Below are 23,203 nucleotides of genomic sequence, written 5' to 3' on the forward strand. Positions count from 1 at the left end.
TCCTGCCCTGGTGGGAACTAGGCTCAGATACCTGGGGAGACATACAGTAGAACCAGAAGACATAGCCACATACCCAATGACAACCCTGGGGAACTTTATTAAAGGGACTGGGTTGTTGTTAAAGGATTGAGGTAAAATGGGAGATAGCATAATGGGCCTATGGCCTAAGTGCTCACGGGAACTACATGTAAACTGTCTCCGCTTTATAAATAAATAAAAATAATAAAAAGACAGGTACAAATAGATAAAGAAAATAAATATCTTCTTTGAATAGTATAAAATAAAGTCGCTTTCTGCGACTGTCTGTTTGTGCGCTTAGTTCTTCTAAACTACGCAACGGATTTTGATACGGTTTTCACTATCATTTAGAGAATTTTTTCCGGAAGGTTTATATATGAATCCTATAATTTCTATACCCCCTATATCCGATTTTTTGACAAAATGATCTGAGTATGACATCTTGTTCACATTTTTGCGAGCAACAAGAGGAGCCTAAAATTGAGTTTCAAAACCCTCCTTATCACGACCAAAAACCATGTTAAAACTGCGAGTGAGAAACCAAATCCGCTATATCATACAGAAAGTTACTATCAAAACCCGCTATATCGGATTCAACGAATCACAAGCAGTTATTTTGCCAAAATACAATATGGCCGCCGCTCTGACGCCACGCTCGTGTGTCAAAATGATCTACGCGTGAGTTTCTAAACCCGCCATGTCGGCTCAGTTGACTTTCAAAATCACGAAGTGAGTATCAAAATCCGCTATATCCATTTTATTTATCGAAATTACTTAATTATTGCTATATATATATAGAAAAATAAATGCTTTTCGAAATTTTATTACTCCAATTCATTATATAAAAAATTGTAATGCATTTACTTATGCACGCTAGACATGTGACAGTTTTTTGCGGTTTTCTCCAAATCAATGAAAGTTGATATAGCAGGTATAGAAATTACACGACTCATATATAATACATGCGTATTATATTTATAGAAAGTAGAGAAAAGTCGAGAAACGCATGGTAGATGTTTGTGCTCGCAAAACTCGAAAACAAGTCAACCGATATCGTTGAAAATTTTAAAGTTTGCTCTTATTAGTGCCAGGAGTGTTTAGAGAGCGGTTTTAATGGTATAAAAAGTCGAGGATGCCCGAGTAATACTTAACGCAATATCTCTGTAACGGAATGAGACACCGAGTCGGGGTAGTGTAGTTTTTTAACGGTAACATTGTGTTATACAGTAGTGAATAATGGAAGAAGTTGGAGACGTCCGAAAAAGACATTAGCAATAACGAAGCAGTACAGCTTCCACTACTTGTATATAAAAACACTAGGCTTCGTATTAAGAACAACTAAAAACTTGTAATTCTTTACAAGCCATTAAACTATTATACGTATCTCTAGTAAGAAGTCTAATTGAATATGTATAACTCAGTAGTTTGGTCTCCATCTTACAAAATTCACATTAACAACATTGAGCGAATACATTTCTACGTTTTATAAATTTTAAATTAAATATCCCTGTCGAAGACTTAAAATCCAATTTCTTATTAAATACTCTAAAAATACATACATTAGAAGATAGACGTAAATAAACGATTTAACGTTCTTATTCAAAATACTTAACTCTAAATTCGACTGTTGTGAACTCCTGCAACTTATAAACATACATACACCCACAGTAACAACACGACAAAATACAATATTCTACAGCAGCACACATAAGCGTAACTACATTGCCCACTCTCCGATACAACGACTTCACACCATGGGAAATCATTACTTGGGTGATGTTGACATATTCAATACCAACCTTTTGTGGATCATTTAAAACATTTATTTCAACAATACTCCTAAACACATCATGTAAACCAACAAATAGCTGTAATTTTCTGTTTTTGTTTCTTGTGTTTGTATGACTTGTTGCATAGCTTTTATCAAATGTAATTTTATTCTTATTTTTTATGTTTCAAAGTATCTGTCAAATTAAAATTATACTATCAACCATGTAAAAGCCCTCTGGGCGTTAAATAAATAAATAAAAATAAATAAATATAATATAACAGTATTCCGAATACTGATTCTCAGCCCAGCGGCAGTGTACTGCCAACTGAACAATTTTACAGTGACCGAATTAGTGCCAAATGAACTCGGATCACCCCTAGCACGCCCTTTTTAATTCCTCAGGCCTCTGACATATTCTGTCGGAAGGTCGGAGTATTTCCGCTTTGCAATAAAATCCAAATAAATGAATTATTTCTGAACGTATCCAAAATCTGAAAACTGTTTTTGAAAGGTGATTTTTATATATATATATTTTTTTTGAAACATTAATAAAAAAAATATATCACAATAGCTCATTATTTGTAACTAACATTAATGAATATATAAAAACACACTTATTTTATTAGACAAATGTATAACAGATTTTAATTTTTATATTAACTCCACACAGGAGGCCCTGAAGAAAATAATTTCCCTCAGGGCCTATGTCATCTTTGGGGATGCTGCGTGGAGGGTCTTTTTGTGGAGAGGAAGGAGTGAACATGGGTCTTGAAGAGTCCCATGTTGTAGGAGGGAGGAAACACAGAGGCCGGCAGTTCGTTCCACAGCCGAGCTGTTGAACTTAAGAACGAATCGTAGAAGCGACCCGTTCTCATGTGACAAATGTCAACCGTGTACAAATGTTGGGCGCGCGTTTGGCGTGTATCCCGACTACGCACCGGTGCCGAAGGGATCAATGACGCTAGTTCCTCAGAGCATCTTCCATTGTAATACCGATAGAACAAGGACAGCATACCTACCTGACGCCTGTGCTCTAAAGATTGCAGTCCGTTTGTTAAGATTGGGGAATCTATCAAACGGACCGCCCGTTTCTGCACAGAGTCAAGGGTTTTTTTCAGGTATTTAGGGGCTCCGGACCAGAGATGGCTGCCAAATTCGACAGTAGGGCGCACTTGCGATTTGTACAGGGTCAGCAGTTGTGTACTATTAAAGTATCTGCGGGCCCTGTACAGTACGCCCAGCTTCTGAGAGGCCAGCTTTACTCTGGCTTCGATGGAGCCCCCGTACCTGAGCTGGTCACTTATAGTTACACCAAGCATATCAATGGAAGGCCTGTTCGGAAGATTGCTAATTATTGAGTCTCGTTTTTCAAATTGTGGTCCGAACCTTTGGTTTCATAAAAGTGCACATTTTAATTCTTCCGTGATAAATTTCTAGATTTGAATATAAAGCGTGGTGTCTTCTCTTTCTAAGACCAATTAGATCATATTTCTCACCACAAGAGTGAGGGAGACGCAACGGTTTCTATGAGATCATATGAATTGTTCCCAGAAGCGAACAACGATGTTTTACCAAATGATTCAATTCAATATTGTATTTGTATGCCTTTGTTGAAAGAATTGAATATTTTACAGACAAAACCGTTTATTCATACTCATATTGCGTACGTACGGTGCAAAAAATTATTTGTCTTAATATTGTATACCAATACCTTTGCGCAAAGCGTATTTTAATAACATAATTCAATTAACGCAATCTACGAGCACCTAGAATAACGAGCGTCGTGATAACCTTAAGTACTTATTTTGTACTCTTGCTATTATTTATGTATTTATTTATTGACGCCCATTATAGCGGCTTTTACAAAAGAATAACAATTGTTTTACATATGAATACAGAATATATATAGATAAAAAAAATATAAATATAAAATACATAAAAGAGAACAATAGAAATAGTACATAGTATCAAGATAAAAAAGTACAATGAGTAGGTTATTATAAATACAATACAACATATTATAAATCCCGGATATTATGTAATGAGTGTTAAGAAATTAATACTTTAAAACTGTATTTGATTATAGGCAATCTGAGAAGCGCTGACAGACAGTTTTAATTAAGTAGTGTTTGTATGAGGTTAAACTAGCAATGTTTATAGGTTCATCCAAAACATATTTATTTCCAAGTACATGCAGGCGATTCATTATGGAATTGAGTTCAGCGTTAGATCCTGTATTGTTGCAATGATAGGGTAATTTGAAACGAACTGATCGACTAGGTACATGGAAACATATTAACGAAAGAAGTTCAGGGGAGTTCAACAGGTTGGTAACGATTTTAAATAAATAAAATAGGTCTGAACAAATTCTTCTTTATTTTAATGTATCGAGTCCCAATAATTGTAACAGAGAGGGGTAATTAATGTTTTCGATGAATATTCCCAATTTAAAATTAATATTTATGTATACTAACTATAATGTATACTAACTATATGCAAAAATGTAAAAATTATTGTCAAATAAACGTTTTTATTATTATTATTATATTATTATATAACGTAAAAATGTATGTTGGACTCGCTCAAGGGAATTCTCATGTACACTGTAGTAAGGACTCCAAATGGTGGTGTTAAATTCTAGTTGGCTTCTAACAAGTGAAGTGTAAAGTAATTTGACAGTTTTCAAATTTTTAAAATCCCTTGAAATCCGTAGGACAAATCCTAACATTTGCATTGCTTTACTGGTTATATTATTAATATGTTTAATGAATGTTAATTTAGTGTCAAAGGTTAACTTATTTCATCAACAGATAATAAGGTGTGATTATTGAGAAAGTAGGTGAACAACAACAACAATTATGTACAATTATTGAACTCATTTGTACAGCGAAACTCTCTATGATAACTTGTGTTGTACCCGCTTATATAGTTCATTCTCCGCTTATTATGTTATGTGCTATACACTTATTATTGTACTTCTGAACAACTTTCCTGTAACAATGTATACATATGCCTTATACGCAGAGATGTGCTTTATTTCAAATAAATCCATTTCAAATGGAAATGCAAAATGCAAAATGGGTATTTTCCATTTTGCATTTTAAATGCTTTTCTCAATGCATTTTCCATTTTAAATGCTTTTTGCAACATTCTTCCTACTATCTCTACTCATCTTTTTTTCATAAGCCCCAAATATCAGTCGGTCCTCAACCTCGCTATGAGAGATAATTTCCATTTGTCAAGTTGCTCCCTGGTAGAAGCCCTGGCAATTGAGTGAAACCATTACAAAAAATACTGATTCAAATACTGAATATGGGGCCATGACGCTGTTATATTAAATGTTAGATATAGTTTCTATGTTTTTACGTTGGCAACATTAGTCCCGCGCAAATTATTTGTGGTTTCATAATGTGTAGTCGTGGTGTTTTTGGATTTACCATCATATATAATGTTTGTTCTACATTGATGTCCATTATTAAATGACAAAATCGTTTAAAAATTCTATAATTATTTTAATTGTTTGACCTGAGAAACCATTTTGCATTTTCAATGCATTTTGAAAATAGGTATTTTGCATTTTGCATTTGAAATGCTTTTCTAAAAACCATTTTGCATTTTGCATTTTCAAATGGAAAAGTTTTGACCCATTTCCATTTTGCATTTCAAATGGTTTTGGGTACCCATTTTGCACATCTCTGCTTATACGTGATAAATAAATATGTAAAAAATATTAAGTTCTAAGTTTGGTTGAAATGGAACGTTCCACTAAATGTCAAACAAGAAAAAAAACATGGCCGAAAACAGTAGTTTATTGTTGTAACTAGCTGACGTGTACCCGGAGTTGCTGTGGGTTATCGTTAGGAGATAGACATATGTCATTAAGGACTTTTCTGTAGGCCTTTTTAAGATGTACAATTCCGTAGTACATTATTTTGATGTATCTCATAAGGTTTAGCCAGCGTTAGCAATGTAGTGCTCGAAAATATATTTTACGACTTGAATATAAAACATCGACATTTCTCTACTTTTTATAAATATATTATGAATGTGTTATATACGTAAACCTTCTGGAAGAAATTCTCTAAATGATAGTGAAAACCCTATCAAAATCCGTTGCGTAGTTTAGAAGAACTAAGCGCACAAACAGACAGACGCGGAGAGCGACTTTATTATTTATATGTTGTGTTTATTAAAAGTGCGGCAGTTCAGTAAAAATATTTACAGTGATGTTTTGTGTGTAGGAAATGTGCATATTTTATTGAATATCAAATGGTTATTGCACAGACATAGGAATTAATAGACGAGAAGATAATGGCGAGGGGTAAAATCAACTGTTGAAGAACGAAGGGAGTGTAGCTGACTGTAATTCGTCAATAAATCAATCTGACAGTAAATAGGCATCTTGCATTATAATATCACCATTTACTTCTTAAAAGTAAAATCTGCTTTTGAATGAATAGACATTTTTACATGGGAGCGCAAATTACTCGCCACATTATGAACTAATTTGCGAAGTCCAAATTCGGCAAAAAAATTCGGTTGTATTTTCAGAGTCGAATATTTCGTTTAAGTATTTAGTTAAGACACTTTTATAAATGTTCATAATTTACTTCCCAGCAACCAACCAGCTTTGTGTTTCGCGTCCAGACGTTTCTCGATGTGATAGTAACAACTGATTCATATTATACGATGTGAATAAGCTTAAAATAAAGTAAAATAATGCTTATATATGGAATGTAATACGACAATTGGGTTTATTCTCTTTTTCACATCTATTTTTACAAGTTTTCATAGTACAAGTCAACATTTAGCCGTGTTATTTCGTAAAATGAACCGATGATGCCTCGACCATAGTTCGCACAAGAATGATGACGTCACGTTTTCAAATTTCACTTGAGGCCATACGCGAGCACAGCCGGCTCCAATGGAACCGGTATGGGGAGTGGCGATAATACGCTTTTAATCACTTAGGGCAGGTCTACTAATATTCATATGTCTATGGGTTATTGTTTTCGCTTGTTCCAAACATAACAAAAATACAAACAATATCAGCAAATTTACTGTCATAAGCATATATAACTAGCACTTGGTTTCAACTTAATTACTACAAGAAATGACTATTTATGTCGTAGGAGATGGAAAAAATGCATTAAAGTTCTATTTTTTCTCAAAGTTATGTTTGAAGGTTAGGAAATCCGCATAAATTATTAAAATTAACAAACTAAAAACTTATTTTGTGCTTGTTTACTTAAATAGTTGTCTCCGTTAGATAATTAAGTTGAAATCAAGTGTTGTTTTTCTAAAGAGCCTTTGCATGCAGCGGAATTCGACAAGTTTACCAAATTTGCTTTCGCACGAAAAAGATACTGAGGAAAACAATATTCATAAAAAAATATTGTAAAACAATTCCTTTCCCGCCAAAGGACTGGCAAGATGTAGATAATCCCGTCTTGCAAATAGTTTGTCAATGTTTGGAGATAACTTGATTGAACTATGCGACAGTCGCCAGAAACAGAATAAAGGAAATAATCACACATTGTATACTTACTGTTGAAATGTTTTGATTAGCAATACATATTTAAGCTTACTATTATTATTTATAATTATACAATTGGGACGCTTGCGGAAATGTCAGAATAAATTGTCAGATGAATCCAGTGATGCCATGCCGAAAACATAAATCTCCCTAGAGTTTTTGCCAAAACTCCCCAGTTTTCGTGAAAATTCCCCATATTTGAAAAACACTGTATATCAACTGTGTAATTAAAAAATATGATTTTTAATCAAATCTCTAAAACAGTATAAAATTAAGTCTGTTTGTGCGCTTAGTTCTTCTTAAATACGAAACGGATTTTGATAGAGTTTTAACTATCATTTAGAGAATTTCTTCCGGAATGTTTCCAAATATAATACATGCATATTATATGTATAAAAAGTAGAGAAAAGTCGATGTTTTGTAATCGAGTCGAAAAAATATATTTTCGGGAGCTTACATTATTAACCTTGGCTAAACCTTATGAGAGACATCAAAATAATGTACTACTGAATTATATATTATCTTAAAAAGGCCTACGGAAAAGTCTGCGATAGTTGTTTTCTATGTCTTAAAGATAACCCCCAGCAACACCGAGTACATGTCAGCTAGTACAGGACAAACTTGTCGATGCATAATACGCAAAAAATGTATAAATAGCACTTGGTTTCAACATAATTACTACAAAAAATAAATATTGAGGTTGGGGATAGTAAAAGATGCACAAAAGTTTTATTTTTTCTCAATCAACGTTAAGTTTGAAGGTTAGGAAATACGCAAAAATGCTTAAAATGACAAAAACTGACACCCTAAAAACATATTTTGGGCATGTTAATTTAAACCTCTGACTAAAATAATTGTATCCATTTGATATCTAATTAGTTGTAATCAAGTGTTTGCATGCAGCAGAATTAGATAAGTTTGCCGTGCCTGAAAACTTCAGCCGTAGTCGTTGCCATGACTTGTTCAATATACCACACTGCAGAACAGATGTTTTAGCACACAATAGCGGAATGGTGCTATGGTTGAGATTTCTGAAACAGTTGATGTATTTAATCTATCTTTAAATAGCCTTTAGACTTTTGTATAATTATCTTTCCAGATGTTAAGAGTGTCAGAATGAAAATATTGTACTGTAGTTATCGTACACTATATTAAAAAAAACATAAACATATTATTCTTAAGCCAGTCGTCTTAGGGATCGGTAAGCAATCGACATAAACCAAATGTTTTGACCCTGTTTATTTAGGCTTTACACATCACTCACAGATAGATATTGAAAAAAAATATGACGATGCCTTCGCCCATAATTCCCTAGATTTTTATTATTTAAACAAAAACTCCCTTTTAAATTCAAAAACCCGTATTACTGAAACATTATTTTACTTTTTATATGGTACCTACGTTGGGGTAGAATGTTTTTTTACATCACAACATTGCAGTTAATTTCTATGCAAAAAATAATCTATGGTTTACAAATCTGACATTACTTGGTCGGTCTTATTGAATATGAAAAGAATATTACATACCCTCAAGCATTTAAACGAGCGCAGCGCCCCACGTTACGCTACATTTTCAGGACGGACTCTAAATGTTAATAATAATCATATTCTGAGAGATAGTTGAAAATTTCTTACAGAACTGCCATAGATATCCCTAAACCCGACAAGACGGAACCAGGGTCCAACGCAGAAGACGAAATGGAATTTCGTATACACAAATAGATATAGACCTCACGGACGTTAAAAAGGAATGTTTGGAACAACAGATATCTGGTGAGCACGATGTATTTTATTTTTATGCCGGTGCACGCATCGTCCGTGTTGTGTGATGTGCCGCAGCTTAAAGGGGGTACGAGGGTGCTACCCCCAGCCACGCATCGGGAACAACACAACACATCACACAACACGGCCGGTGCACGCACCGATGTGTTGTGTTGTTCCCGATGCGTGGCTAGGGGTAGCATCCTCGTACCCCCTTTAAGGGCCCGCTTTCCGCGTAAAGAATTTAGATTTGGGCAATACCCACAAAATAAACAATATTTAGTGTTAAAAGAATCCGACAGAGGTGTCTGAATTCGTATTAGGAATAATTTTGGGGATTATGAAATTAAATTACCGACATCTATTGCAATTTTAGAAAAACAGAACCATTTTTAGTTAGCACCGAGCAAATGAGAACGAAGTCGAAATGAAGATGGTTCTCAAAATATGGGTTTTATTACGGATTTAATTATTTTTTTTTTTTTTAAATTTTACAAAAAACATTTACGAAAGTTATTTGTATAGGTATAAAAATTACTTTACTTTACTAAAATACTATTATCACTTTTATAAAAGTAATTTATAACTTTTATAAAATCAATAAATATATTTTTACATCAATAAGGTTTTTCTTATATGGTTATCTTTATAGGGTGTCCGGGGTTAAAGTGCTCAAACTTCAGGAGGTTATTCTAAATGCTAGAAGAAGTAAAAAAGAAATGGAAATTATTCGAATTTCCAAATTTTTTCCACAAAAATTTATTTTCCGTAGAAGAAATTGTTTTTTTTTTCTATACAAAAAATTAAACTTTTTTACTCGAAAACTATCTTAAAACGTTGGAATTCCAAAAAACGTTTTCTTTCTTTTTTACTTGTACTATCAATTAGAATCACCTCCCGAAGTTTGGGCACTTTACCCCCGACATCTTGTATAATATGCGCAATATAATATTTATACACGTGTAATATCTACTTTTGTACATTTATATAAATTATATACACGTTTACATTTTTATGCTCATCAAATTTATTATATTATAAAGATAGATAGAAAGATCCTTAGTGCTTCCTGGGGACTTACAAATCAGAAGACTTTTTTGTAATTATTTATTTATTCATTTAAACAATTCAATAATTATAAAGAGTAATAAAACATGTAAGCAACATAAAATTACATTCTAAAATGTGAAAGGGGCTCTATTTATTTACATTTTTATGAAATTACTACTTTTAATAGTTTAAGCTTTCAGTGAAATTTCAATTTTATTTTTAACTTCTCTAAACATTATTTGTTTAAATTGTCAAATATAATTTAATCACAAACACAAGATTCACTCAAAATTAAAGATTGGTGGTTCTGAAATGTTCCCATAAATACGGTGAAAGAACCCTAAACATGCTTCGAGCGAAATGCGGATCTGGAAACATTTTATGACCGTCTTTGTGTTGCTTATATTTGTATCATGTTGTCTCCCTCTATATTTTGTTATATATATGCACACATTATGTACTTCTTGTTTAGTATTAATTTGTACCCTGATGATGCTTAAGTAAAGCGAAACCGGTCGGTTCTTAAATTAATAAATATCGTGGTTTTAAAACAAAAAAATATTTTATTTTATTAAATTATATTCCCCACAGTTTCAGAACTTTCAATAGCTTTTTTCGCTCGCACGCTTTTTTCTGGATTCCACGTTCGAGTATTGTTATTTGAAACAGGTGGCCCATATATTATTATTACATATTATATTATATTTCGGACATCGTTGCATTGTGAATCATTAGAGCAGATCTTCAAACGGAGAACAACACGACCGTCCGCGAAGCTCTCTAAGCAGTGACTGAAAGGCAGATAGCGTACGCGCGTGAGGAAGTGAGAGGGGCTGAAATAATCATGCTTAGAATCATAAGACGTAAGCGACTGTTGTGAAATGTTTAATAAATCACGGCGTATTTCAAAAATAGCAAAAATCACTTTTGGGGTCTATTGAGTAGCATTAAAAGAAGCATTGTGGTTTTTTTTCATACATATAACTTGTAAAATAACAGAAATAAAAGTGTTAATAATATTTTTCGGAGCATACTTTGCGATTTATTTCTATCGAGGGAATTTCAAATAATTACCGTTTCGGCTTTTGGAACAAATAGATACTATCTTAAAGAATAACATATATTTTTTTAAGAGCTTAAAAACTTCAAACTTTTAAGGAAAATATCTCGGAAATTGGATGAAATTCGAATAGTGGGCCCTTAAGCTGCGGCACATCACACAACACGGACGGTGCGTGCACCGCCCGTTTTTCTTTTTCGGTTTTCTTTTTCATTTTTCGCCATTTTCTTACACACTTGCGGGGGTTTTGTTCCAGATTGCTGGAAAGCATATGACACTTTGAATTGTGAAGGTTATATTCATATGACTGTAAATCATTCCATCAACTACGTTGATCCCACGACAGGTGCGTACACCAATGCCATCGAGTCCACCTGGCGGCATACGAAGCGATTCCTACCTACAGGAGGAAAGGAGATTACAACAAATATTTATCTCATTATATGTTCTTGATTAAAAATAAGTGCTCATTCATATCATTTTTCAAAGCAGTAAGCAAAGTCAATTTTTCTGATGTTGAAAATGTCGACGCAAGTGAACATTCCAGTTATGAATAGTTTTAAATTCATCGCGTTTTATTAGTGTTTTTTTCTGTTTTAATGTTGGCAAACTTGTATAAATAATTACATCATTAGAAATCAACATGGCCGCTTATAATTTGTTAATAAATGTCTATCTCAAGCTATTTTCTGTTTTTTTTTCATGTTTTTCCTTTATTATTTCAACTAAAATGAAGCATAATACGTTTGCCCCAAGGTAGTAAGTTCATAATTACTTCTCATACCGTCGAGATTTGGCTTAATTTGACAATTTTAGCGCAAAAACAGTGATTACACTGCTAGACGGCAAGTTCCTAATTTTATTTAGCTACTATATAAAACTGCAATACATTGTACATACAATATAAAGTGGTGATTTATAGTGTAGGGATTGTGTTTCATAGACCTCACTTGAGCGTGTTGTACCGAGGTGGACTAAAGTTATTTTCTTATTTTATTTTTGGAATACTTAATCAGTAAACCATCAAATTGTAATATATAATATAGCGGCGCCCAACAAGGTGAGGGTCTTGGGTTCATGTCCTAGTTTGCGATTCTTAATTTTCGTTTAAGAATCAATAAAAATATCTTGAATTAAAAATTAAAATTCTCACTCACTCAATTAAACTTTTCTATTTGTTTTATATCTGGGGGGAGGATGTTGTGAAAGTGCTTTGTCCGAATGTTATTTTTCTATAACTTGATATATTTTTGAAGACATTTTGATTTGATACGCAGTCCCGTCGGAGGATTTTGTATTTTTTAATAGTTTATTAAATTAGTTTAGTTTAATATTAAAAAATTACAAATTTGGTGACTTTCTCAACTACCATACTAGGCTCATGCCCGTATTATGGTAGTCGTACACGATTTACGTAAGAATAAAAATAATAAAACATAATTGAAAATAATTTTATTGATATATATTTTATTTTATTGATATATATTTTTCGTATTAATAATTGTGACAATAGATTTCATATTCTATGGGGGTATTTTAAAGTCTGTTTTCCCCACATTAATGTTATCTTAATTGTTTAGTAATGATGTAGCAGTTATTAATTTATTTAAATGTGTTATATTGTTTAGGTTTTGTGAACATACTTAGAAGCGGGGAATAAATAATTTTCCTTACTTTATTAATTAATGTTATATTAGGGTCATTGGTTCTTTTATTGATTTCTAATTGTTCAAGTAAATTTAATCTAAGGCGCTTTCTTTCTATGTGCAAGGGTTTAAGTTCATTGTTGTCAAGCGGGACGTGATTATTTACTAAGAGATGTTCTGCACAGAATATTAAATCTATTGTCACAATTATTTTTATCAGTAAATTAGTTTAACCGCTAATAAATCATTTTAAATTTGGGAGGGGGTAAAATAGAATCATATTAATAAGTCGTCTAAACGTGGCTAAACCACAGTTTGAAAACGGCCTTGAAAGCCGAAACAGCTGTAACAATAACAAAAACCATAAAATACTTGCAGAACTTAATAATTATATTATTAAATTTGATTTTAATTAAATAAAAAATAAAAAATTCAATTTAGTTTTTATTTTAACAAAACTCACGTTACAATAATTGTAGGAACAAAACAGATCACGTATGTTAGAGGAGATTTAGGGCTAAACCGGCGGCTAGACCACCGGAGAGAGAATGAAATATTTGCCGCGCGAGGTATCGCGCGCAGGTTTACAATGATACCAGTCTCACATAAATGTGGGTAAAAGTAATGTTGTTATTATTTTCTGGAGATGTAAACTTCCTATGATTTACCCTACAGCACCCAGTTTTCGGGTACACTAGAATTCACAACCTCATAATTCTACTCTAAATCACTCATAACCCCGATCATTGCCTAGTCAACTAGCAATTGAATAATTTACGGTTTTGTTTTAGGCATCACATTGTGACCTCCTACAACTTGGTACTTGACTTGAACGCTCTGTGCCATGGATCTCAAGATGGAACCAGGAACTCGAGGGTCAGACAAAGGAGAAATGTTTATGAATATAGACCAACAAGATATAAAGAAGGAACGCGAGGAGCAAAGCGTTGAGCAAACGGCAGGTGCGTGGAAAATTAAATAATAATGTCTATATCCAGATATCGCCATGTTCAAACACCACCCTTCAGCATCGAAACCTTGCTTGAAATTGCTTTAGCCAAGTGTTTAGCCCACCTTCCTTCGCCTGCAAGCTCCCACTTACCTCAAATTTTCCCCAATTGGAAATGGCATAGTCCTTTTGACTCCGGACGGTTTGGTCTTTTAGAGTTGGCGCTGTTTGACGAGTGTTTTTTTACCTTTGAACCATCTTATATCTTTTCATGGATTTTAAGAACAGAATATAGTGAGCTATCAAAAATTGTACATAAAGTTTTTAAATAATGCTAAACTGATTTCCTGAACATGAAAAAAATATTAGTAAAACATGTAACAGTAATATAAAATGATATAGAAACTTGAAAAATACTACATGTAAGACAAATCAGTAAAACTAAATTACCATCGCTAATTTAATTTGTAGGATTCAACCAAGTGCTGGTATAGATTACGCTTAATTTTATAAATGGAGTCAGTAAATATATTTCAATGGTACTTCAAAACTTCATTGGTTAGTGAATGTTACATTTTGTCTTGTGTTCCTAGTGGGCATATGGAATTTGATAATGGCGACGATGGCAGGGCTACCAATTAATTTTTTAATGAATCTGTGTAACACCAGGTACGACATAATTAATAATAAGAATGCCCTCAACTCGTTGTGAATTCTTAGCTACAGGACTGTGCAAGCGAAGTAGTCTCACTCAATCAACTTCTGCTCGGCCGACTGTCATATTTTTGGCTACAAGCCGCTGTCCCCAATTTTGGATTTTCGGACTAATGAGAGTGGAGATGGGAGTATATTGAAAAGAGGATTGTTGTGAAGTTCCCGGCTATCAACAAGGTTAAAGTAATTTCAAGCAACGTTTTGACTCTTGTTGGTGATCTTTTCCCACCTCTATAGAGCTATTATCTACACACTTGAACAAGAAGGGAATATTCTGTGTGTAATGTTTATTCTACTTTTGTAGACATGAAACTTGGGCACCAATTAAACACAGAAAGATATTACCGTACCTCTTTTTAATCGGCTTTCTTGTAATTTAGCCTATGCGTGAAAAGTTTAGGAGTAAAGAGGTCAATGGGTTACAAATAAATCATCAATTTTAAAGGTGAATCACAAAGAATGATGAGTCAATGGATACTATTTGTTCAAGTGATTCACTAATATTGCATTACATTTATATTAAGTATTAATGTTTAATATCTTTGACATGGTCATATATGACATATATGATTTAATTGCTTAAGATTTAGAAAGTTGACTGTTTTATTTTAGTTTATTTAGGAAACAGACAGTTGTACATGTGAATTAATTTTACATTTAAGTTGAATATAAGATAATCCAGCTAAATTCCATTTACAACATTTTTTATGGTTACAGTTTAGGAAGAAAGCATTATATTTAAAGACATTGGTAAAAATGAATTAAAAGAATAGACGAACAATAAAAAAATGATCGTTTTGATTATGGTACATTGTTATGTTCATTTGTTTTTAAAAGTGTTTAGCGTATAGTGGAAAATATTTTAAAGAACCCGCGTTGTAAAACATAAATAAGATATCACAAAAATTCCATTTTCATAATAATACTAAAAATAATGATATGATAAAATAGTAATGCGAGTTCGATTTATGTAGACAAAAAAGCGTGCGATGTAAATTTAAACTCTTACGAGACGTATGATATGCCATCACTTGATTAAAATTAATTTGTTTACTGGAAGTTATAAGATCGAAGAATAGTTTTAAATTGTGTATGCTACTTAAAAATACTAAATGCGAAAATATATTAAAAGAAAAAAGATTATTATTAAATAGTGTAATTGAAATCATTGGAGTATTTGAAGGAGTTATGCTAATTTGTTTATATCTGCCTCAGAGGAAATTCGAATAACAGGAGAACCGTCATAATCTAATATAAATTGGGCTTTGGCAGAAATAGTATTTGTAGATTATTATAGAACAATTCTATGAGAAATCTCTATTTGTTGCCACTGAATACTGAAAAACCGTTTTTTTTTTACGATGCTTAACGTTTATTTTTTGCAGATCTTGGATATGATCTTGAAGAAAGTCAGAATGCATTTCATCCAACCAGCCGCAAAGAAGAAATGCATGAAACGATGGTTGAGGCTTACTATTCCTGTTCTGAACCCGCGAGCCATCTTGTGATGAAACACTCCAGAGAAAAACCATTCTCATGTTCCGATTGTAGTTATTCATTTTCTCAAAAGTCGCGTTTGAAACGACATATGATGACGCACTCTGGCGTTAAACCATTTTCGTGTTCTGATTGTAGTTATTCATGTTCACGTAAGTCAGATCTAGATAAACATTGTTTAACGCACTCTGGCGTTAAACCATTCTCGTGTTCTGAATGTAATTTTGCGTGTTCAAATAAGTCATATTTAAAGAAACATATTATAATGACGCATTCTGGATTGAAACTATTCTCGTGTTCCAAATGTAATTATTCATGTTCCAATAAGTCAAATCTAAAAAGACATTTTTTGACGCACTCTGTCGTCAAACCATTTTCGTGTTCCAAATGTACTTATGCATGTTCAAATAAGGCGTATTTAAGGAAACATGTTATGTCGACACACTCTGGCTTGAAACTATTCCCGTGTTCTAAATGTAATTATTCGTGTTCAAATAAGTCAAATCTGAAGAGACACTCCTTGACCCACAACAATGGCTTTAAACAGTTCTCGTGCTCTGAATGTAGTTATTCGTGTTCTCTTAAGACATATTTAAAGCGACATATGATGAAACACACTGGCTTAAAACCATTTTCATGTTCCGAATGTAGTTATGCGTGTTCAAATAGGTCACACTTGAAGACACATATGATGACGCATTCTGGCGAGAAACCATTTTCGTGTTCCAAATGTAGTTATTTATCTTCGAGTAAGTCAGATCTAACGAGACATTTTTTGACACACTCTGGCTTAAAACCGTTTTCGTGCTCCGAATGTAGTTATTCATGTTCTCAAAAGTCAAGTTTGAAACAACATACGATGACGCACTCTGGCGTTAAACCATTCTCGTGTTCCAAATGTATTTATTCATGTTCTCAAAAGTCATGCTTGAAGCGACATGTTATTATGAAACACCCTCATATAAAACTACTCTAGTATTCAACGTGCTGCATGCTTGTTCATATTAGTTTGCCGCTGTTGCTCGACTTGCAATCCTGAGGTCGCTGGCTCAAATTAATTTAATTTGATTGATTTGTATTATTTTTATTTGTATTTGTAGTTCAACTACTCATCTGGAATTCTGTTCCGAGCGACTGCTATGCTATTTGCTACTGCGAATATCAGTATTTTAATTTTTTTGTTTCTTTAGTCGATTTTTGTTCTTGTGTCTAGTATTCGGTGAGAACTTTCTCTCAGTAAAAAAATATATTCATAAATATTAATTTATACTCTACGGTGACGCCATTGACAATTTGTATCAATAATTGTAACATTATTTAGTTATGTACATCTTCTGAATAATTATTGCCTAGTATTTTGTTTTACTAATGCTGCTAAAAAAGGACCTCAAACATTGACTTCACGTTTCAAACTTTTGTAGTGAAATTATTTATTTCGTTTTTTTTAGCTACATTTAAATACATGTTTTAATCTTTTTTTAAAACCTAAACATATACGATAAACGTTGAAATGTGGGGGGAATCATTGGCTTTAAACCGCAATAAGCAGTTCATATGTTCCATATTAACATTTGGAGGTTTGATTTTAATGGCTGAATCGATAACCGAACACCCGTATATCTGCGAAAGAAGCAAAAAATGTGTTTCAGTTTAAGAAAAAAGTGATGGAAATCAGTAATTTGCAATTTTAAAATTTAGTTTTTCATTTTTTCGAACTTTTATTGCGAATAATACAAATTGCAATTGCCGCTGGACGCACTGACCTCCAAATTCCTACCCACCTCTCATACCTTTTTCTTTACTTCGAAAAAGACCCTCCACAGCATTACCAAAGATGAATCAGTCCCTGCGACATTTTTTTCCTCAGGGCCTCTTGTGTGGTACTAATAAAAAAAAACTGTGGCACTTGAAAGACTAATCTGGTGTCAATTTTCATAAAATTTATAAAAGTGCCAATATCTCAAAAACTAACAACATATTAAATATTCTGGTCTGTCGTGAGTTTGTCTATTACACCCCCAGGGAGTAACGTTTACTTTTGGGATACCCTGTAAATATTTATGCAAATGAAAACATAATGTATACATAACGTAAAAATATGTACAATTTTATATTAAATAAATAAATAAAATTATATTCATTTCCTTATTGGTTTTTCCATTTCCCAAATTTATTTATTGAAGAAACAAAAAGCTTATAGTGTAATTAGTCCTGCATTTGATCCAAAGAGATATTTAATGCTAAGGTTGTTTAGTGATAGAAGTTTTATTATGTCTTAAAAATAATTAGTAAGATATGGGCAGAGGAATAGGAATTAAGGATTAGGATAAGAGATGCTGGCCATACATTACATGCTCGTATATTGTTAGGTGTTACTTCTGTTCGATATTTCTGAAGGTTATATTGAAAAGAATGGGTATGTGAAGAATTTTGTTTTACTGCGCACATTTACGAGGAATTTGGGATGTTTTTCAAAGGTTAATTCTGCATGTTGGCAAACGTTAGAAATCGCTTTGTCGGATTGATCTTGACGGTATTTGAATGTTTATTAAATTGGTAAGCTCTGCCAGAATTAAGAATTTTAAATACATAATAAGATTTAAATGTCACGTATGGAGGGAGTTGAATTTGCGAAATTTAATGGATCGGTGTAATTTGGAAAATGTAAGTAAGTTTTTTAATTTTTAGGTATAATTTATTTGGTTGAATTATTTTAATGCCTTCAACGTGGCTTGGTATGCAGGAGTCCAGATCGGTTAACATTGTTCTAACTAGGGGGGATATATGCTGTGTAAAGGAAAGACAGAGTCTTTATTTTGTAGAATTGTTTTGATTTACGAATTATAAATCGATCCTTTTGGTAACTAATTAATTAATCATTCGAAGCCCGTCGTTCCATGGGTCGGTTATAGTAAGGTATCAGCATGGTAAGACAAAAACAACATTAATCAACGTAATACTCAATAAAAGTATAGTTTATTCAACAAAAAATAAAAAGATGAGAAAAAGTATAGTTGCCGCCTACAGTAAATAGAAAAAATCAATATTGAAAGAAAAGGTAGGGTATTTGGAAAAATCAGCGTAAAATAAGAAAATAGGATATAAATGGTAAAAACAACATAAAAATAAAAAGTAGGGAATAGGGTACAATCAACATGAAAATATAAAGTAGGGAATAAGGTTAAATCAACAGAAAATAAAAAGTAGGGAATAAGGTAAAATCAAAAGTAGGTTATTAGGTAAAATCAACAAGAAATTAAAAATTAAGGTATAAGGTAAAATCAACATAAAATAAAAAGTAGGGTAAAAGGTAAAATCAACAATGAAATTAAAAGTAGAGAGAAGGTAAAATCAACAATAAAATAAAAAGTATGAAGAAGGTAAAATCAACATGAAAATCAAAAGTAGGCAATGAGGTAAAATCAACACGTAAATAAAAGTAGGGTATAAGGTAAAATCAAAAGAAAAAAGTAGATAAATTGTAGTAGGTAAATAAAAAGTTGAGAATAAGGTCAAATCAACATGAATATAAAATAGTAGCGAATGGGGTATAATTAACGTGAAAATAAAAAGTAGGGTATAAGGTAAAATCAACATGAAAATAAAAAGTAGGGTATAGTGTAAAAATCGACATAAAACCATTTTCAAGATTGATATTAAAATTTTATTATTCAGAGATAGAAAAGTTTATTTTAAACACATATACCGGAAAGATAAATTTATCTAGTTTCTAAAACAGTATTTGTTTTAATGGAAAATAGAAACACATATATACACAGAAAACATTGCAAGCTGTATTTTTATGACATTATTACAGCCTCACGCATTATCTTTTTTTTATTAACTGAAACTCAAACTAGAGTCCCAACTGCCCGAAGCCATTGAAATTATGCCATCCCCAACTAGGTAAATGCTGTGAGACTGAAATAAATGGAGAAGAGTAGATGGGGAGAGAAAGCTTGATAATTAGGTCTTTGAAAGACATATATACACGGGAAAGTAATTGGATCACAAACAGACCGCACATCAAATTTCGCTCTTCTGAAATCACCTTAATTAAACTATACAATACACAGTTATCCAAGCAATTCACCGGTAAACGTGTTCCTAAAAACCAGTAAAGTGAATTTTCTACTTTAGTGAACTATAAAAATTCGGTTTTACTCTCATTTTAAGTGTTTTAATATTAAGTGTTGTGACAGAAGTGTTGTTGCCTAAAACAAAAAATCATCATTATCGGATTCACCAAATAATAACAAGAGTGAGCGAGTTAATATTACTCTTAGTTGTCTAGTGACCGTAACCGGTTCGTGGTCTATTGGTAAGAACGCTCGGATAGCTAGCAGTCTTTATTGCATTCTCGCAGACATCCGAAGGACCCCGGAACGATCCCAACTGCCGCCAAAGATTTTTATTTTTATTTCTTTTTCCTTGTGCACAACTGAAATTAATAACAAGAAAGAGAACGGGATACCATTACTCAGACGCAAGACAAAAATAAATCGAACTACACTGAATTGTGAAGCCTGCTTGAACATTATCTCCAAAAATGACCATGCACTTACGTGCGCCATCTGCAAGATTGCCTTTCATAATAACTGCCTAAATATCTCTGATACCAGCTTTAAAAAAATGGCATCTAAAAATAAACAAACATGGAAATGCCCAAAATGTAAAAGCCGGCCGAGCTCACCTGCTCCGTCGGCCTCAACATTAGGTTCAGAAGCCGATATATTATTTGATCGCCTCACTAAACATTTTGACAACAAAATAAGTGAAATGAAAAAAACTGTTTGAGGTAGAAATCAGCGATCTTAAGAAAAGCACTAACTTTATTTGCAACCAGTATGATGACCTGATCACACGCTTTAAAGATTTGGAGGAGGGCCTCAAAGGTATAAAATTATTAAAAGAAGAGAATGAAAAAAAAAAACACAAGAATCTCATCCCTGGAAAGCCGTCTTGCAGATCTAGAGCAAGTGAAGCTCTCCGACAGCTTGGAAATGGCGGGCGTGGAATTGCGGTCGGGAGAACAAGCCTCGGAAGCAGTACTTCGAGTAGCCAACTCACTGGGACTGCCCTTGCAACCACAAGATATACGCATGGTGACCAGGACTCAAGATCGAAGACAAAACACCCCAGACAAACTCCACATCACCTTCTATAATCAAAATACAAGGGAATCTATGCTCTCAAAAAAAAAATGCGGCCAAAACCATAGACTCAAATTCTCCCATTTTCATCAGCGAGGTGCTCTCACCGTACTTTAAAGAACTTCTGTGGAAAACTAAGCAGACGGCTAAAAAAACCCACTACCAATACGTGTGGTTTAAATCAAATAAATTGCTTGTCCGCAAAGCAACTGGCGATAAAATCTTCCAAATAAAACACGAAAATGACCTAAAAAAAATGGGGAAACAAACTTAGACGACTTATCTACCTAAAGTAAATTAAATATATTGCTTCTAATTTAATATGGCCGAATTACTAAATACTATCCACTCAACTAGCACTCGCTCACATTATTCAACCAATAATACAAAACTATGCGATTCAATATTTAGCACGCCAGGCACCCTTACTCTATTAAACCAAAACATAAGATCCCTTAACAAAAACTACGACGAACTAGACATACTCTTGTCCTCCTTTAAAATAGACTTCAATATTATTATACTAACAGAATGCTGGATCCCAACCTCTTTTACTGTAAAACACAAAAATAACTACTCCTCATATTTCACAACAAAATACCAAAACCAAAATGATGTAGTTGTCGTTTACATAAAAGATAATTTTATCGTATCTGTCTCAGAATTCACCCTAGAAAACTCAAATTGTTTACAAATAATCGCTGACCCAGATACGTGCATACTCGCTATTTACAGATCACCTTCATCACACAACATTACGCCCTTTCTAACAGCTCTCGACACTCATTTAAAAAAAATTACCCACTTCAAAAACATCATCGTAACTGGTGACCTCAACATAAATATACTTCCACAAGGCCATCCCCAGAATATCGAATACCAACTGATGCTCCTGGAACATGGCATAATAAGCGCAATCAAAACTCCAACCAGAGTTACCAGAGACTCGGAATCATGCTTAGACCACATAATGATCAAATCCAAAAACAAATTCTGTAGCGTAGTATTCGAATCCACAATCACAGACCACTACACAACAATGATAGGACTGACCACACAGACATTGAACCCAACAATTCAAAACAATATCACAAAATTTGAAACTGACTACGTGAACCTAAAAAATTGCCTAGAAAAACAAACGCGGGAACACCTTAAAAAAATTAACAACACTGAAGAAGCTTGGAATTACTTAATAACATACCTACAAACGCTCATCACTCAAAACACCACAAAAACATTCAAATCTTTCACGCACCGCAAAATAAGACTAAAAAAATGGATTACTCAAAGCATAATAAATTGCATTAAAAAACGGGATAAACTACACAAACAAGTCACACGCAACCCAAATGATACTTTTCTGAACTCTTTCTATAAAAGGTACAGAAATACTTGTTCTCTAATTATACGAAAAGCCAAAGAATTATATTACAGAAACAAATTGATTACTGCTAACTTTGACCCGAAAAGCGTTTGGTCTATTCTGAGGGAAAGTACAAATACACAAAAAAACAAAGATGATGAAATAAAAAAAATTACTTATCAACGACGAAGAAGTCGACTTCCACAAAAATCCTACACTTATCCTTAATTACATAAACAGACATTACACAAATATCGGAGCAAGCCTAGCCGAAAATATAAAACAAAAGTCGTCTAGTAACGATAATCAAGAACCTCAAAAAATTCCGACTCAGTGCACACACAAAAATAGTGTCAGTCTTTTCAAATTACATAGAGTAACTCTGGAAGACACCAAAAAAATAATACATTCCCTAAAGAATAACACAACATCAGGTCCTGACGGAATAGACTCTAAAACAATAATAAAACTAAGCCAACAACTACTTACTCCACTAACATACGTTATTAATCTTAGCCTGAAAGAAGGAATTTTTCCGAGCATCCTAAAAAAGGGTCTGGTTATTCCTATTCATAAATCAGGACCTAAAAATAATGTAAACAACTTCAGACCCATTACACTATTAAACACGCTGTCAAAAATTCTTGAAAAAGCAATAAAAGAACAGCTGCAACATTATCTGG

At 33.1% G+C, this 23,203-nt stretch overlaps 1 long non-coding RNA gene across 1 annotated transcript; it reads left to right on the top strand.

Moving 5' to 3' along the window:
• The first annotated feature begins 8,813 nt into the window (after positions 1-8,813).
• Positions 8,814-17,282, top strand: LOC149416305 (uncharacterized). The gene is made up of 3 exons (XR_016303680.1): positions 8,814-9,097; positions 13,633-13,803; positions 15,890-17,282. It is a non-coding gene; the product is annotated as an uncharacterized LOC149416305 (long non-coding RNA).
• Positions 17,283-23,203: the final 5,921 nt, after the last annotated feature.

The sequence above is a fragment of the Hesperophylax consimilis genome, chromosome 17 (assembly GCF_061612785.1).
Source record: "Hesperophylax consimilis isolate HC1 chromosome 17, BYU_Hcon_1.0, whole genome shotgun sequence".
NCBI lineage: Eukaryota > Metazoa > Arthropoda > Insecta > Trichoptera > Limnephilidae > Hesperophylax > Hesperophylax consimilis.